The sequence below is a fragment of the Chelonoidis abingdonii genome, chromosome 9, assembly GCF_003597395.2.
Source record: "Chelonoidis abingdonii isolate Lonesome George chromosome 9, CheloAbing_2.0, whole genome shotgun sequence".
Taxonomy (NCBI): domain Eukaryota; kingdom Metazoa; phylum Chordata; order Testudines; family Testudinidae; genus Chelonoidis; species Chelonoidis abingdonii.
Window position 1 is genome coordinate 7,110,074 of NC_133777.1, and position 19,003 is coordinate 7,129,076.

The window sequence follows — 19,003 nt, forward strand, 5'->3', positions numbered from 1 at the left end:
GTATTCCATCTGTGTGTGGGATGTTTGTGTAGAGAGCCTCTACATCCATGGTGGCTAGGATGGTGTTTTCTGGGAGGTGACCAATGCATTGTAGTTTCCTCAGGAAATCAGTGGTGTCACGGAGATAGCTGGGAGTGCTGGTGGCATAGGGCCTGAGTAGAGACCCTATGTTGGTATGTCATTCTGAGAATGTGACATTGAAATAAACAGTAAAGAGACTGCAAAATTAATTACAGGCTAATCTTCAATCATTTCCTTTCATTACAGGGTTTCTTTGTTTTGGTTTCTATTATGGGGGTGTATTGTGTTTTTATTTTACATGTCAATGTTTGACACCACTAGCGTTCTAGCTGCTCAATGTATATAACACTTTTAATTGTTTCCTGTCGAATTATCTGTTGTGCCTAATTACAAACTGCTACAGGACACTCTCTGCATTGAAAGGGAGATGCTAATGGAGAACATTAGGTACCATACTAAGGGTGAGCAAGGTTGAGACTTGTTGAGATGTGTACTTGGTATACTAATCATGCCATCCAGGCTGTTTACATTAGGAACTGTGTTGCTATCCCTAATCAGCCACTGGCTGATGTTTGTAATTTTTACTTGCTGAGGAGATGATGGACTTTGCGAGAGAAGAAAACAACCCCTGCCTGCACGGTAGGTAGCAATAGGAATGATCCCGATTTAGTATTGAATTCGACTGTGTGGCTAATGAGGTGGGCAGAGCTGGAATCTAAGCGGAGCAATTAGGGGAGACAAATTGCAAAGCCCTGTTTAGGTTTGAAAACCAACATGTCAAACTTGCAAAGGATGAGTATAAACAAATAACACAAGTAGTTAGGGACAAAATTAGAAAGGCTGAGGCACAAAACAAGATCAAACTAGCTAGAGACATAAAGGGTAACAAGAAAACATTCTACAAATACATTAGAAACAAGAGGAAGATCAAGGACTGGGCAAGATCATTACTCAGTGAAGGGGGGAAAAAACAGCATCAGAAAATGCGGAAATGGCAGAGGTGCTTAATGACATCTTTGTTTCAGTTTTCACCAAGCAGGTGGGCGATGATTGGATGTCTAACATAGTGAATACTAGTAAAATGAGGTAGGATCTGAAGTGGCTAAAATAGGGAAAGAACAAGTTAAAAATTATTTAGACAAACTAGATGTCTTCAAGTTACCAGGGCCTGATTAAATGCATCCTAGAATACTCAAGGAGCTGACTGAGCAGATATCTGAGCATTTAGAAATTATTTTTGAAAAGTCGGGGGAGATTTCAGATGACTGCAAAAGGGCACAGATAGTGCCCATCTATAAAAAGGGAAATAAGGACAACCCAGGGAATTAGAGACCCGTCAACTTAACTTCTGTACCCGGAAAGATAATGGAGCAAATAATTAAGCAATCAGTTTGCAAACATCTAGAAGATAATAAGGTAATAAGTAACAGCGTGGATTTGTCAAGAAAAAATCGTGTCAAATCAACCTGATAGCTTTCTTTCACAGGGTAACAAGCCTTGTGGCTAGGGGGGAAGCAGTAGATGTGGTATATCTTGACTTTAATAAAGCTTTTGATACTGTGTCGCATGAGCATCTCATAAACAAACCAGGGAAATGCAACCTAGATGGAGCTACTATAAGGGGGGTGCAAATCTGGTTGGACAACCGTTCCCAGAGAGGAGTTATTAGTGGTTCACAGTCATGCTGGAAGGGTATAAAGAATGGGTTTCTGCAGGGACTGGTTCTGAGTCCAGTTCTGTTCAATATCTTCATCAATGATTTAGATAGTGGCATAGAGAGTACACTTATAACGTTTGCGGATGATACCAAGCTGGGAGGGGTTGCAAGTGCTTTGGAGGATAGGATTAAAATTCAAAATGATCTGGACAAACTGGAGAAATGGTCTGAAGTAAATAGGATGAAATTCAATAAGGGAAAATGCAAAGTACTCCACTTAGGAAGGAACAGTCAGTTGCACACATACGAAATGAGAAATGACTGCCTAGGAAGGAGTACTGCGGAAAGAGAGATGGGGGTCATAGTGGACCATAAGCTAAATATGAGTCAACTGTGTAATGCTGTTGCAAACAAAGCTAACATCATTCTGAGCTGTATTAGCAAGAGTGTTGTAAGCAAGACACGAGAAGAAATTCTTCTACTCTACTCTGCGCTCATTAGGCCTCTACTGGAGTATTGTGTCCAATTCTGGGCACTGCATTTCAGGAAAGATGTGGACAAATTGGAGAGAGTCCAGAGAAGAGCAACAAAAATGATTAAAGCTCTGGAAAGACCTGTGAGAGAAGATTGAAAAAATTGGTTGTGGCTGAGATGGAGAAGAGAAGACTGAGAGGGGACATAACAGTTTTCAAGTACCTAAAAGGCTGTTACAAGGAGGAGGGAGAAAAATTATTCTTCTTAACCTCTGAGGATAGGACAAGAAGCAATGGGCTTAAATTGCAGCAAGGGAGGTTTAAATTGGACATTAGGAAAAACTTCCTAACTGTCAGGGTGGTTAAGCACTGGAATAAATTGCCTAGGGAGGTTGTGGAATCTCCATCTGTGGAGATTTTTAAGAGCAGGCTAGACAAACACCTGTCAGGAAGGGTCTAGATAAGTGATTCTCAAACTTTTGTGCTGGTGGTCCCTTTTACGTAGCAAGCTTCTGAGTGTGGACCCCTTCTCCATCAATTTAAAAACTCATTTATTTATATTTAACACTATTATAAATGCTGGAGGCAAAGCAGGGTTTGGGGTGGAAGCTGACAGCTCATGACCCCCCATATAACCTTGTGACCCCCAGTTTGAGAACTAGATAATACTTAGTCCTGTCCCCTGCAGTCATGGCAAGTCTAGATGACCTCTCAAGGTCCCTTCCAGTTCTCTGATTCTGTGTCCAGCTGAAGATTTGGCATGGTTTAGTTTGGTTTTTCCTTGTTTGGTTGTATGTTGATGTGTTTGCAGTTTGAGAAGCTTATGTTATAGTTTCTCCAAAACCTCCAGATTGTCCCTCCCCCACCCATTAGCGGAGTATGATGGAAGGGCTGTCATCATCTTCTGAATCTTTAACAATTGTCATACTTGACATCTTAGCCGGTCCATCTCCCCAACCTAAATTTTCAGGTGAATGAAGAGGGAAGTCAGAAATTAACCGGATTCCAAGCTACTTGCACAGTGAGGTGCAACTCAGCATAAGCAAAGGTGGCAAGATTGGACCCTTTTGCAACCCCTAATGTCATGATGCATCAGAGGAACCACTGTGGTATGTTGCAATGTCCTATGGAAGATCAAGAAGCAGCTCAAGTTAGCTCTCATGCCTTACTAGAGCAATGATCAGAGGATTTAATAAATGTCAGATTCCTTGGATTGCTTCATTTCTATTACACCTGGAACCACTCGATCTTTCAAAACTGGCTACGAGTGATTTCAGAGCTCAGTCACTAAAACACCGAGACACCTACTGATAATGTGACATTTAAAAGATTGGCAGATGGTTAAAATCCTTACTGTTTCTGCGGGTGCCTCAGTGGAGATTTGGCCAGTCAGATACGTTTGTTAGGTGGCTGCATTTGCCAAGTGCTACTGACCATTTTTAGTATAGCCAAACCCCCTAATTATATTTGACCAATATTAATTGCTACTGCAGTGGAGAGTTTGGCTACAGATTTGCATTTATTATTTGACAGCATCCAAAAGTGTAATAGGTGCCTCACAATATAAAAAGACATGAACAGGCCCCCCAAAATCTAAGGCCCCGTTCCTGCAGTTGATTCCACCTGGGCCACACCATTGACTTCGGAGAGATTCCATCCTGATGCTTTTTTCTGCCCATGTGGCCCAGATGTCAGGATCAGGGTCTGATTTCAGAAATGTCACAATGGAGCAGGGGGGACAGGATAAGAGGGAAGGTCTACCTAGGATCTGTAGATATCATTGGTGAGTAACTTTTGTAGATGTCACAGTAGAAGTGGCTCTTCAGAATAGAGATAAGGTCTGTTCAGTAAAGCATGCAGGCATGTCTTTAAATCCCGTTGACTTCAATAAGACTTAGGCACTTCCTTCAATGAATCATGGCCTAAACCAGGAGAGGGATGTCACTTTGTGCACTCGCTCAGGAAGGATGCTCCGTGCAGAGAGGATGGCATGGAAACAAACCCAGTTAAGCTTAAGAAAGAAGTGGTCAAATAAGCTGCCTAAGGTGATATCATTGATAAAGAAGATGAGGTGGGAGGGCAATGTAATGCAGTAAGATCTCTGACAACCCGTGTGTGAGTGACTCTGAACATTATTCTGCAGTGTAAACTCTGAGCTAGATAGCATTCACCAACATGGGGAAGGGCGAATTTATATTAAAACAAATAGCTCTGCTGACTTTCGTAATCTAGCCCGAAGCCAGGTGCTTTCAGAGGTTCAGGGAAAGATGTTGTGCCTTGATTTCCTTGATATTAACACTTGTCAGCAGCACTGAAATGGTAACAGTGATTTTGATATTTTTTTTCTCCCAAAAATGTATTCTTCTAAGGCTGGAAGGGGCCGCTACGATCATCTAGTCTGACCTCTTGTCTAACACTGGCCATAGGAATTCCCCAAATTAGTTCCTGTTCGAACTAGAGCGTGTCTTTTTAGAAAACAATCCAGTCTTGATTTTAAAATGGCCATCACAACCCTTGGCGAGTCATTCCAGTTCTTTGGAACGTAAACTGGCTTGTGTGAAAGCAAACTCAGGTTGAGAGATGAGCACAGTATTCTAAACCAAGTGAAAATCCCCTCCCCCCGTTTGACCTTTTGTTGCGGATTTGAGAATGAGCCTGGTCTGTGAATGTTGTAAGGAAAAATGGGCCTGTATTTAGGGGTGAAAATGGCTTTTGCATCAAAAATGGGAAAATACAGGGCTGGGGGAGTTAGTATGCAGAAGTAGCCATTTAATTAGAGTTGTAAATAAAGTGAAGTTGTGCACAAATCAAAGTCGCTGAAACTGCAAGTCCCCTTCCCCCCCCCCCCCCAAAAAAAAATTGGGCAAAATTCCATTAAACAAGCATCTGTCACTTTCTGTCCTAGTAATAACTGAAATTAAGTAACATCCAGCTAGCCCTAGAACTAGTGTTCTTCCAGGTTACCTCTGGTACAAACCCCAAATATTGATACATTCCTAGAACCCCTTCTACCATGTCCTGCCCCATCTGGGCCCATTCCTTTGCTCATAAACATAAGTTTCTGCAGCTGGCTTTGTTTTTACTCCAAGAGACTCTGCTTGTGGTTGTAGAGGGAGTGAAGTGGGTATTCAGTGTATTTTAGCAATGTGGTCTGGTGACTTAAACACAGGACTGGGAGCACAGAGCTCCTCCATTATATCCTGTACTCTGTGTCTGCTGCATAATATGATCTTGGCCAAGGAACGTTGCCTGTCTGTGCCACACCTTAAAGTGGGAGTTCAGAATAGCTTTCCACCTCCCCTAGGGTGTTGTGGATCAATTCGTATTTTTGTAGCATTTTTGTGTGTAAATGCTAAAGCCAGAAAGGACCATTGCAATCATCTAATGTAACCTCCAACCTGGCACGGGCCAGAGGCCCCAACCCAATAATTCTTCCATTGAGTCCAATAACATCTAGCTAGAGCACATCTTGTAGAAAGACACACAGTCTAGATTTAAAGACTCCACCACCTCCGTTGGGAAGCTGTTCCAATGGTTAATTACTTGCAGTGTTGTTGGTTTTTTAAATTAAGCCTTATTTACAATTTGAATTTGTCTATCTTCAGCTCGGATCCTGTTATGTAAACAATGGGCTCTCTGCTCCGAAGAGCCACTGTTCAGATTTTTGTGATGGAAATTGCTAGTGAATGTGAGATTATATTCCGCGTCATTTGTTTTTTTGCTAAAGCGGAAGAGGATTCAGCTCATGGAACATTTACAAACTTACGCTGCTTTAGAGAACATTGAGCGGGGCTTGTTTTTATTGCAGTGGGCTAATGAGATGGGCCTTCCATCACCAGAAATCACGTAAACACTATTAGAGAAATGAAATTATTATCAGGCTATTTATCATGGGTGGATTTAAGGTGAAAGGCGCGTGTGGAAGTAATCTCAAAAGACTACTCCGAGGTAAACTACACTCTAGTCCTTATGAAACCCTTCTCTGTTTACCTGAGGAACTGTTTTGTTTCCCCAGCTCAAGGCTATTAAACTGAGGTGACCTATGTCGTTTCAGTCTAATTACATTCGCTGGAGATAGTTCCTTTAGGCTAAACTCATGCATTGTTTAATTAACCCAGCTTTCTCTAGTATTGATTTTTACCCCTTTTAAATACCCAGAGTAGTCTTACTCTGTCCCTGTTGCTGAAGATCTGACACCAGCCCCAAATGACTTCTGTAGTATCTAACACGCTCCAAGCTCTTTGCAGAAGAGACACCAGAGAAAACCATTTAATTTCTGGTGCTTAATTTGCCATTTTCAGCAAGGGCTATTGTGTTGACAGCAGCTGGTGCTTATGTCGTCATACTAAACCCTTTCAACACAGAGAGATGGGCTGGTATCGTCAACTGGGAAAATGAGATCCAAAAACCCGGTCAAAGTTCCAGCAGAGTTAGGGCCAGAGCTGCTCTCGCTCCTAGGCCAAGCATCTCTCCCAACAAGACACATACACAATCTTGATTTTTGCATAAAAACCCCTTGATAAGTCTGCTGTTTACTGGGATTTCTCTTCTTCAGTTTTCTCAGGTGCTAGTGTCTCTCATGTCCTTCCTTGGGTTTCTCGCCTTCTGCTCTCACAGAAATTCTGCAGATCCTTATTTTCTGTGTGAAACGATTCCTTCATCTGCTGGTTTAATTCTAGAGGAGACAAGAGTTAGTAAACTGATCGTTCATGTGCCATTTTACCAGGCTAGGAAATGCTACCATGTGTGTGAACTCTCCACTGCTGCTTCTTTTGGCTGAAAAACAATGACAGCAAAAACACTGGCCTGTTCCAAAGCCAATGGAATAACCTCCCTTGACGTCAGCGGCAATTGGACCAGCAACTTCCACCTGAGGATCTCTAAACCGTTCATAAATATTAATGAGTTAAGTCTCATCAGCCCATGAAGGGGAACCTGAAAAATAGAGGGCTTGGCTGGGTTAACCTTCTTGTTTCACCTTGGACTTGCCAGAGTCAGAAACAAAACCCCGATCGTCCAGGATCTAGTCTGATGCTGTAATCACAAGACCAGCCAGGTTCCTGAACAGAAGGGCCTATATTTTTGCATTACTGTTAGGCCGTAGAAGCAAAACCAAACAAAAACTATGTACTAATTCCATAATGAAAGTTGATTACTCTGATTCGTTGCTGGATAATGTCATGAATGGAAAATAAGAAGGGACAGGTCGTATGTCCTGTCAAGCTACTGGGAATTACACTTTTCACTGTGAAATGTGACCGCATGAATTTTGCTATGGTACATTTTATAGCTAATTATCAGTATTATTGGCATAGCACTGTAAATGAACTTAGCTCTTTACAGCATGTGTGGAAAGATGAGCTGTCCAGCCCAGAGGTCCTGACACTCTCGGGTTTGGCTACACTTGCAGCTGTACAGCGCTGGGAGTTAAAGCTGTCTTCGTACAGCTGTGTAGGGAAAGTGCTGCAGTGTGGCCACATTTGCAGTATTTGCAGCGCTGTTGGGAGTGGTGCATTATAGGCAGCTATCCCAGTGTTCAAGTGGCTGTAACGTGGTTTTCAAAAGAGCGGGGTGGGGTGGAGTGTGACAGGGAGCATGGGGGAGACAGAGTGGATTTTTGTAGCTGACACCGTCAGCTCCTTGCCTTGCAAGTTCCGACCCCTTCCCCTACCCCTTTCTCATTCACTAAATGCAAATAGTCGTCTTTTGTTTTTTTTACTCACAGACCAGATAAGCAGCTGCTCCAAAAGGGACCCCCCCCCCCGCCATGCTGCTTCTCTTCTCAAGCAAACACTAGCTGAGGACATTCCAAAGGGATCCCTCTGCCTTCCTCATTCACAGCAAACAGTAGCTGTGTTTTGTTTTTTAGATAAGCAGCTCTGGGAGCCCCGAGTTCACAACAAAACAAACAGAGGCATCACAACAAAACAAAGAGTGTTATCTTTACTTAAAAGCATTATGGGAAGGTTCTGGAGATCAGTTACAGCATAGTAAGATTAATCACTGTTTACACTGGCACCCCAGCGCTGCAGCACCAGCGCTGTTCTCTTTATTCTTCTCGTCGAGGTGGGGTACATGCAGCGCTGTAGCCAGGGAGATACAGCACTGTATGTGCCTTGCCAGCGTGGACGGGGAGTAAGTTACAGCGCTATAAAGCCACCACCAGCGCTGTAACTCTCAAGTGTAGCCAAGCCCTCAATCAGACCATTCACTTAATACCTTGGGAAATGTTTTCATTTGCTTTTTTTTTTTTTGGTAAGTTGCATGCACCAGTTAGAAGCTGGTGATCCACTAGCTGCTAGTGGAAGATTCTTGACTAAAGTTGCTGCATAGGTTTATTCTTTTATTTTTAAAAAGCTCTTTTAGAAATCCATTGCCAGCTCATTGCTGTCTGTAAGTGACCACCTTGCCGCTACAGAAAAGACTTGCAGTACAGAGCTGCTATTTGAGTCTGTGCAGGAGGGAAGCAATTAAATAGCTTCTAGCAGCTGAAGATATGAGCAGAACTTATTAGTCTGAGATCAACTGGTGGTGGCTTCTTCAAGGGTGCTGGAAAACAGGATGGATCATCCTGTGTTTATCAGAAACCCTCTGATCGATACTGGGAGTTGAGAAGCACTTTGTCTTCCTGGTCTCTCTCAGCTGGCATTTCTGGGAATGGCCTTGGCATGGCAGCACTCAGAGCCATGGCAGGAATGAAACACCAGCTCTCCAGAGTTAGATTGTCAAAGGGTGATGCCCGGAGTATTTGGAACAGCCAATGGAAGCAAAATACCTAACACTTTTCATGCCCCCCTGCCCCTCTTTATGGAGAGTGCATTTTCTAAATTTGGTTTGGGTCTTCCACTTCCCTGGCCCACCCACACGTGGACTTCAGTGTCCTCACTGTAATGATGACTCCCAGGGTTCATTTCATTTGCCATGTGTGTGTTTCTCCTCAACAAACTCTTCTGTTTGCTTGGGGCCAGATTCTGATGCCCTTGCTTGCAAGAAGGGTAAGGTTCTACTCAACGCAGACCTCTGCCCACGCAGTTCAAGGCCTTGGACGTATTTGGCAGCCAGTGAAACTGAAGTTCAGGTTTACTGCTGTGCCACTACTCATCTGCAGCAGGAGCTGCGCCAGCAGGTGCCATTACGGGACTGAGGTCATACTTTGCTCATTTCCCTTGTGCTTTGTGTGGCTTTTTCACACTGCAACCAGGTGAGGGGAAAAATAGTTGCTGATAAAGAAAATGTGGTTGCGAAGGCACAAAAGTTATCTGGGGTGGGCAGAACTAAGGGGCAGTTGGATCATCTGAAACTACTTTTAAATCTTAATTTTTCAATGACATTATTACTCGATATTTGCATTGTGTTAGCAGCCCTAGTCAGGGAGGAGAGTCCCATTGAACGAGGCATGGTACACATGCCATAAAATGACAATTCCTGACCCCAGGACCTTAGAATCTAAGGCTAAGACAAGAGACGTGGATTCAACGAACCTGTGGGGCCTACAAGGTAACCGTGAGACAACTATGATCAGCATAATACCCAGCAGTGGTAGAACAGCAGCTGCCTAGCTGTCATTCAGTGTTATGTAGGCATTGCCGTAGAGGTGAACTCTAATAAGAGACTTGGAGGGTGATACTGTAGTGGCTTTGCAGGTGTTTATGGGGAGCACCACCTGTGCATAAAGGGTAGCATGGGAGAAAGGATGCAGGCGTTAGAGCAGAGGTGGGCAAACTACGGCCTGTGGGCCACATCCAGCCCACGGAACCGTCTTGCCCGACCCCTGAGTTCCTGGCCGGGGAAGCCAGCCCCCGGCCCCTCTCCTGCTGTTCCTGCTCCCCTGCTGCTCCTGCCGGGCTGCATGGCTTGTGCCCACCCACCTCCCAGGCTTTCCAATAAGCCAGTTCTGCTGCTCTGAGTAGCCTAGTAAGGGGGCAGGGGGAGGTTGGAAAAGGGGCAGGGGGTCGTGGGGGCAGTCAGGAAACAGGGAGCAAGCAGTTGGATAGGGGGTGAGGTCCTGGGGGGCAGTTAGGAGCAGGGGTTTCTGGGGGGTGGTCAAGGGACAGGGAGCATGGTGTGGAGGTTTGGGGGTTTGATCAGGGGACGGGGAATGGGGTGGGGGTTGGATAGGCGTGGGAGTCCTGGGGGGTGTGGATAGGGGTTGGGGCAGTCAGAGGACTGGGGGTTGGGGGTTGGATGGGGATGGGGATGGGGTCCCTGGCTGGTGGTCAGGGGACAAGAAGAGGGGATGAGATTTGGATGGGTTGAGGGCTCTGAGGGGGACAGTCAGGGAGTGGGAAGTGGGAGAGGGCAGATAGGGGGCGGGGGCCAGGCTGTTTGGGGAGGAACAGTCTTCCCTATCCAGTCCTCCATACAGTTTCGCAACCGCAATGTGGCCCTGGGGCCAAAACGTTTGTCCAGTTCTGTGTTAGAAGAAGCATGGGACGGCTGAATGGTAAAGACTGGCATTGTTGATGAGCCCTGGTTGGGAGCTGACGCTCAGCAGTGCACAAGGGTTGACGGGGCTGCGGAAGAGGTGAAGACCGGTCATTTGTATCTGATGTGCCGGAAAAGCTGATGTCCCTTTAGAAAGTCAGCGGGACACGAATGCCCTCTTTCATTCAAGGTAATCTGGCTCCTTTCCTCTCACGCCCATTCTTTCAATGGCACTGGGGGAGGCAGACATGCAGCTAAAGAGGAATGGTCTTAATCTGAAAGATTTAATTCAGAAAACCAGACCCTCAGATGGGCTCTTGATATCTATTCTTCTACTGTATTATGGAATACTGTTGAGGTGAGATGATGGCTAATTGTAAGAACAAGTCAAGTACTGTTTAAACAGCTAATTAATGTCTTCTAATCAGCACTTGATCGTTGAAGACTGCATGGCAATATCTCATCGGCAGAAACACCTTGATAATTCCTGTATGAGCTGTACAGAGAACATATTTAAATAAACTCATTAGAGATTTCATACAGATAGCAGCTACAATTACCAGCTTGTACAAATTAATTTGCGTTTTTTTTCCATTCTTTTTTTTTCCCTTGCCTTGACTGCCCAGAGCTTCTGCTGATCACGTTCTTGCTGACAGTGGAACATGAGTCCCGATGGCAGTGTAGTAAATACCTTCAGAACGCTTGCCGATGGATGAGAACACCCCCTGGTGTGAGGGTGCCGGTGATGTCTTAGGCACAAACTGTGATGAATGTAGATAGAGACTTAGAAAAGCTCCTGCTGGTTGAGTCTCCCTTTGCCAATGATGTCTAGTTAAAGTGTTGCTAATGCTTCCATTCCCTCACGGCAGACAGCTGTCACTTTGACAACAGCTCTATCCTGGCTGAGGATCCATTTCATTCTCAAGTCCTTCAGTTACGTGAAAACGTGCCTGCTGAGCCTTGTCAGTGGACAAGTCCAAGGGGAGGGAACCGGTGTCAGATCAGTTAAGTGATACAATTTGGGGTGATTTATTAATGCAGTCCACAGTAACAGTCACGGCTAAATATAATCCGACCTATGGCAGACATCTACTTAGCACTGTTTGTTGCTGGATGGTTATGGGTTATACACCCTGTCTCCTCTCTTAGTCCAGCAGCCATCTGAGAAAAGCATATGGAGGGTAAGGATAGGGTCCAGAGTGACGTAGACAAATGGGAGGTTTGGGCCAAAAGAAATCTGATGAAGTTCAGCAAGGACGAGTGCAGAGTCCTGCACTTAGGATGGAAGAATCCTATGCACCTCTACAGGCTGGGGACCGACTGGCTAAGCGGCAGTTCTGCAGAAAAGGACCTGAGGATTACAGTGGGCAAGAAGCTGGATATGAGTCAGCAGTGTGCCCTTGTTGCCAAGAGGGCTAACGACATATTGGGCTGCATTAGTAGGAGCATTGCGAGCAGATCAAGGGAAGTGATTATTCCGCTCTATTCGGCACTGGTGAGTCCACATTTGGAGTATTGTGTCCAGTTTTGAGCCCCCCACTACAGAAGGGATGTGGGCAAATTGGAGAGAGTCCAGCGGAGGACAACAAAAATGAGCAGGGGCTGGGGCACATGGCTTATGAGGAGAGGCTGAGGAAACTGGGGTTATTTAGTCTGCAGAAGAGAAGAGTGAGGGGGGATTTGACAGCAACCTTCAACTACCTGAAGTGGGGTTCCAAAGAGGATGGAGCTAGGGTGTTTTCCATGGTGGCAGATGACAGAACAGGGAGCAATGGTCTCAAGTTGCAGTGGGAGGTCTAGGTTGGATATTAGGAAACACTATGTCACTAGGAGAATGGTGAAGCAGTGGAATGGGTTCCCTAGGGAAGTAGTGGAATCTCCATCCTTAGAGGTTTTTAAGGCCCAGCTTGACAAAGCCCTGGCTGGGATGATTTAGTTGGGGATTTGGGCCTGCTTTGAGCAGGGGGTTCGACTCAGTGACCTCCTGAGGTCCCTTTCAACCCTAAATCTTCTGTGATTCTGTGTGCTGGTTCATTGGATCCTGTAGACTCAGGAGGGAAATGAATTATTCAAGGAAACCATCCAGCAGAAATCAGTGTTTGTTGTCACAGCACACATGCGATTTGGGGGCTCAGAAGGGCCAGATATAGGCGTCCTCTAGGCCACAAAAAGCACAAGCACAGACGGGTGGCTTGAAAGGTGACTCCTTTCCCCAGATTTGCACTGAAGTCTTGTGTTTGACTGATGAGCAAGATAATGCCAGATACTCATGAGCTAATGCAGATGATGTACAGGCAGGCAAACCGTGCATTGCTAGGGGTCTTATGGTAGAATTGCAAGGATTTTATTAATTTACAAGGATCAACTCAGCTGCTATGCTGCCCTCTACTCCTGTGAGGTGTGGGTCGCAGGGCCCAGAAGACTGGGTCCGTAAAGAGATGTTTCTGCCTTTCCCTCTAACCATATGGAAGTCAGAGTGGACTTAGTCTGCCATCACTCCTGTGGGTTCTCTTGCCACAGACTAAATCCATCCATGAATGACATCTGCCAGTGGGCAGCATGACTTCTGGGATTGTGCTCCCCTATGGCTGCGGGGCTTGGAGGCAGTGTGGCTCTGATCTTTGGCAGATCCCCTAGGATCCATGAGTTCAGCAGGACACTCTGCACCCCCCTCAAACCCTCTCCTTTGCCTTCCTTTGGGGCTAACCCACCTAGGAGCAGCTAGCCCACAGTAGATCATCTTATAATTTTAACTCAGTCGCACTGACTACAGCTTAGGAGCCTAGGAGTTGCCACACTGGATCAGAATCAAGGTCCATCTATCCCAATGTCCTGTCTCCGACAATGGCAGCACCAGGTGCTTCGAAGGGAAGCTGTAAGAACCCTGCAGCTGGCAGATGTGGGGTGATTTGCTCCCCTGCCTCACTGGGTCTCATCCTGGTGTTTACTAGTTAGAGAATGGCCTGAAACATGAAGTTTAATAACCCTTTACAACCTTTTGTTATCACGAATTATGTTAATGACACATTGCGCTAATTATGCTTGTTTTACCTGCCTGTCAGCAGGACCGTGCCTCTGCTGGTGTGAAAAGATTTCTCTTGTGTCTTGCTTCCTCACCACCACATAGGTGGATTTCCTTGTGCCAGTGAATGATGCAATATACCCTAGGTCTAGGGACAAATCCTTCCCCTTCACTCTTCCTCCCCTAAACCCAGGTAAAGAGGCAGAATGCATTGGAGACCAGCTCAGGAGCACCCACAGATCCCGGCACCGTTTTCCTCACACGTGCCGTGTGCTGGAGCACACCTCTGCAAGCGGGAGAGGGTGCTTCCTACACTCCATGGGAGAACACATTAAAACATACAGGCCACCTTGTCTGTCTCTTATGGGCATCAAGGTGGCCTCGGAGCGAAAGCACCAAACTTCGGTCTCAGGAGATCTGGGTTTACTTCCCAGCTCTGGCACGTGCTCCCTGTGTGGCTTTGGACAAGTCACTTGGGCCTTGTCTACAAGGCGCCGCAATCTGAACTATGGGGATGTGAACTGTAGAGCACTGAACCGTGTTGCATTCTGGTTGCCCCATGTAAACCCTCCTGTTGTGAACTTAAACTTACCTAGTTTGCATTGATGTAGTCGCTTCTACACAATGCTAATCCTTCCTTACCTCACTGGTGCTTTGTAAGGCTGAATTCACTAATGATTGTGAGGGGCTCTGATACTGTGGAAAGGGGGGGTCAGATAATGACCTAGACAGATGGATTAGCATAGAGATGCCAAAGATCTCTCAGACTCAGAGGCATCTGGTTTCATGCTGTACATCTATGGTAAACCAAATACAAAAATGGAGTCACACAAAATAGAATCAAGCCTCTATTTCAAAGCCGGTCATGAGCAAATTAAAATGTAACACATTTAAAAGTCAGCTCGCTTGGATGATGGAATAAAATCCAGTTCCCTGGAACAAACACTAAATATTAATGAAAGGATATTGTCAGTGGTGCATGCAAAGCAATAAATAGCATTTCCAGTTGATTAAATGTTTAACCAAATTTGAGAGCTGAAGCTGCTTTTGGAGTGGATGTCACATTTGTAGTCTGATTTTTACAGTCCTGCTCAAATTAAATGATTTAGTTGGGGATTGGTCCTACTTTGAGCAGGGGGTTGGACTAGATGACCTCCTGAGGTCCCTTCCAACCCCGATATTCTATGAAATAAATGCTGTAAGATTTTTGCCCTTATAAAAGACCAGGCAATCCAAATCAATTTCTTGTTCACTTCAGTGGCAGCCATTTGAGGTGTGTGTTTTGTTTCCTTTAATTGTGTTTTGAGCATTTGTACAAATTGCTGGGGGAGGGCTCAAATTGAGTATGAATCATGGTTTGTGGGAAACATTGGATCACTTGTAATATTGGCATGCTGTTCTGGTCAATGTAAAAAAATTTAACAAGAAATGACACAGAGTACATGGGACCCTAGAGCAAGCTTTCTAGAGACTTGCACTGAATTATTTTTATTCTGAGTGTTGGAAAATGTTACACAAATAACTTTTGGTCACTGCTGGACTTATCAAGAGCAGGGGAAGCGTTACAAGGTAGTGAAAGTCTTGGGCTGTGTTTTCACAAGAAGCGCTGTGGTTATGCTGCTATAGTTTAGACCAGGAGCGGAGGAAGTACCCTAAAAGTGTGGGCGTACCTCTCCCCGCATCAATTGCCCTGATGGCTGGTAAAAAGTGGGAGAGCCCTGACCTCCCCTGTTCTGGCGACCTTGGTTTGGACACTTATCACAGTGATGGAAGAGGTTCTTTCATCGCTGTACTAACCCCACCGCTCCGAGAGGCGGTAGCTAAATTATTCCATTGACCTAGTGCTGTCTACAGAGGGGCTCAGGTTGGCTTAAATCTGTCTCTCAGGGGTGTGAATTTTTAAATACACCCCCAGAGGGATAGAGCAAGGTCAACCTAAATTTTAGGAGACCTGGATTTTACTGTTGTCTAAACCCAAACTTTTGTTGTGTGACCTTTGGGCAAATCACAAAACCCCTTATTCAATCTGTAAGACTTAGCTACCTCCCTCACACAGGCACTGTGATACTATAGATGTAGGGTCAGATTCTCTGTGGTTGTGACTTCAGCGAAGTAAAAGAGGGCCTGGCAGCAGAGAATTTGTGTGATTAATGCACTTTTAAGATCCTTCTAGCCACTCCATACCCCCGTATTGCTGAGGTATGTGGACAGCAGGAAGAGGTGCTGTAGAAAGTCATTTAGTATATCCCAAATCACTTCACATTAATTGTTGTGGTTTGCATCATTTATTATTTGGAGTGGGGTAGCACCTAGAGGCCCCCAACACAATTGGGTGGGGCCCCAATGTGCTAGGTGCTGGGCAAACACATAGCGAGAGACGATCTCTACTTTGAAGAGTTTGAAATCTACCTGTCAGGTGTTCGTTCTCAGCTGAAATTCATTTAAAATGTATTAAAGATGCAGAGAGTTTTTTGTTTTGTAAACGCCAGAAGGGACCACCCTGGTCACCTAGCTGGGCCTCCAAAGATCTGCATTTCAGGAGAGACTAACTGATGCGCTCCACTCTGATTCAGCAGGGGCAGCCTTGCCAATCTAGGTGCTGTAGGAAAAGTGTGTGTGTCCTGATTTGTATTTGACCTGCTCCTTGAGTGAAGTACTCTGTGGATGTGTTTGAAGGCTTCCAAAATAAGCCTCAAATCATAATCCAATTGAGTGCAGCCACAATAATTCCCATTGAAAGCATCACTATTAAGAAGTTTGCATAAATTACCAGCATATAGCTACCCCTCCCCACCCCAATGACTCAATCATCTGTTGTGGTTTTTTTTTTTTTTAAAAAAAAAACAAAAACAAAAACAAAAAACCCAAAAGGTAGTAACTCATCTGACCTTGTTTCTTCCTTTGATAGATTCAAACACCAGATCCCTTTTTAGCAGCAGCATGACGCACTGTGCTTTAAATTCAATTTAAAATACAAACTATTTATACCAGCAAGCAAGAGACTATATATCTAATTTCTCAGTCATTAGTGGATCTGTAATTTCAGGACAATCGTTGCATAACTAATTGAATCAACTCTTGGCATGCAAAACCGATGCCCTGCTTATCTGAGTGTTGCATCTCTTCGCCTGCCGAAGTCTGCCTCACTCGCAAGAGGTCGCACTTTGTGTTTTTGGACCAGCATTGCCTTCCATATTCCCTCCTCTCTGGTTCCAAGAACTGGTCATTTATCAAATACACCTGGAATATATACATAGATGGAGTAACAAGACATATGCAAGGCGGGCCATGTTCAGCCCTGGTGTAAATAGGTGAAACTTGGTTGAAATCAATGGCATGGCATTCCCTTTTGACAGATGAATTTGGTCCTAAATGTGCCACTGACATAGCTGCAGCCACTTCACAAACACAGTTATCTGTACGTTCATGAATCGGGCAGGTGCCAATCCTGTGCATGTGGGCCTGATCCAAATTCTGTCGAAATCACTGGAAAAAATTCCCATTGGTGATTCATTGATGAATTCCCAGATGAGTCAGGGGCAATGCTCTTTAGATCATAAGATCTTTGGGGCGAGGATCCTGCCATCTGTTTGTCTATACAGCCTCATTGCATCTGTGCTGCCTCAGAAATCATTGGAAATTGAAAACAGAATGTGCTATACTGGGTGTTAATTCATTGTCCAGGGATGCATTGTGCATGCGTGGGTGCGCGTGAATGAATACATAACCACTACTAACAAAAAACATATAATAGAATCTTGGACATGTAGGGCTGGAAGGATCATCTAGGGTCAAGAGGTCCTTAACTCCATCTCTGTGTGCAGAGTCAAGATTAAGGGCTGGTCTATGCTGAAACTTATATTGGCATAATTACGTCTTTCAGCATTGTGAAAAATTCACCCTCAAGAGACGTAGCTATGCCAACCTAGCCTAGGTGACCAGATAGCAAGTGTGAAAAATAGGGACAGTGAGTGGGGGGTAACAGAAGTCTATACAGGAAAAAGCCCCAAATATTGGGACTGCCCCTATAAAATTGAGACATCTGGTCACCCTAACCTAGCCTCTGCTGTAGACAGTGCCAGGTTAATGGAAGTATTCTTCTGCCGATCCTGGAGGTGGATTGCGACGGGAGAACCCCTCCCTTTGCTGTACTGTCTACACTGAAATGCTATAGCAAAGCAGCTGTCCTGCTGTATAATTTTAACTGTAGACAGACACTAAATATAGCTAGATTATCCCTGAAAAGTGTTTGTCTAACCTGTTTTTAAAAGCTTCCAATGACAGGGATTCCACAACCTCCCATGTAACCTGTTCTAGTGCTTAACTATCCTTATAGTGAGAGAGTTTTCCCTAATATCCAGCCTAAATCTCCCTGGCTGTAAGCTAAGCCGATTCCTTCTTGTCACCCTTGGTGGACACGGAGAACACCTGATCACCATCCTCTTTACAACAACCCTTTACTATTTGGAGACTGTTATCATGTCCCCCCTCAGCCTCCTCTGGACTAAATGTGCTCAATTCTTCCAACCTTTTCTCACAGATCATGTTTTCTAAATCTCTTCTCTTCTATGTAATGGTCCCAGATAGCAATGGACAAAGATGACACAGGAGAATAGACAAGACCCCTGTGATTAAAACTGGGAATCACGAACAGGCAAAGGCACAATAGACATGCAGAGATAAGCCAGTGGGTTATCTGAAGTGTGTATCTGTCATTTAAGGAATATATAGGTTCACAGGAGTTTGAGATCAAATGTACGTCTGGCATCAGACCCCCGAACTCGGTCTCGAATTACCCTGCAGAGGATCAACCTGGGGAAGCGATACCTCAGCAGGGTTGGGGCCCAATACAGAGCCTTTGAAGTAGTGGGAAAAATTCCCATTGACTTCAGTGGGCTTTAGAACAGAGTCTTAGTGAGGTGCCAGAACTGGGAGGGGGAACTGTACAACCTGAATGTTCCCCTCTTGGCTGCTTGTGTTTTCCTTTGCACAGCCCGAGCCCAGACATACAAGCTCACTTCATGTGACTTAACTCAGTCACTCAGCACTGCTTCTCTCCTGCTAGTGACCAGAGTTTTAGCTTGTGAGGCCTGGAGTTTGTATCTTCTTATGGCTTCAAAAGCCAAAATAAAGTATGGGAGCAGGCAAGGAACTGTTGTAAATTAGGCCATGGCTTATCTGATCCAGGGCAAAAGAATTGAGAAAATATGGAAGGATTGGCGTGAACAAGGAGCAGCAGAAGAAGAAAATACTACCCTTAATATTTTCCCCTCTCTACACCGTAGCAACAGTCCTGGCTAGTGTATTTTAGACTTTCCATTCCTGGCTTCCCTGTGAACAAGTGATTGAGGTTCTAACCTGATGGAAAAATGTATATGCTACTGGGATTTAAGGTAGCTCCCGAGA

General features: G+C 44.9%; 1 protein-coding gene across 1 annotated transcript in view; it reads left to right on the top strand.

Annotated features, from left to right (window-relative positions):
- Positions 1 to 19,003, top strand: part of PEMT (phosphatidylethanolamine N-methyltransferase) — a 96,122-nt gene that overhangs the window by 26,738 nt on the left and 50,381 nt on the right. The window lies entirely within an intron of this gene.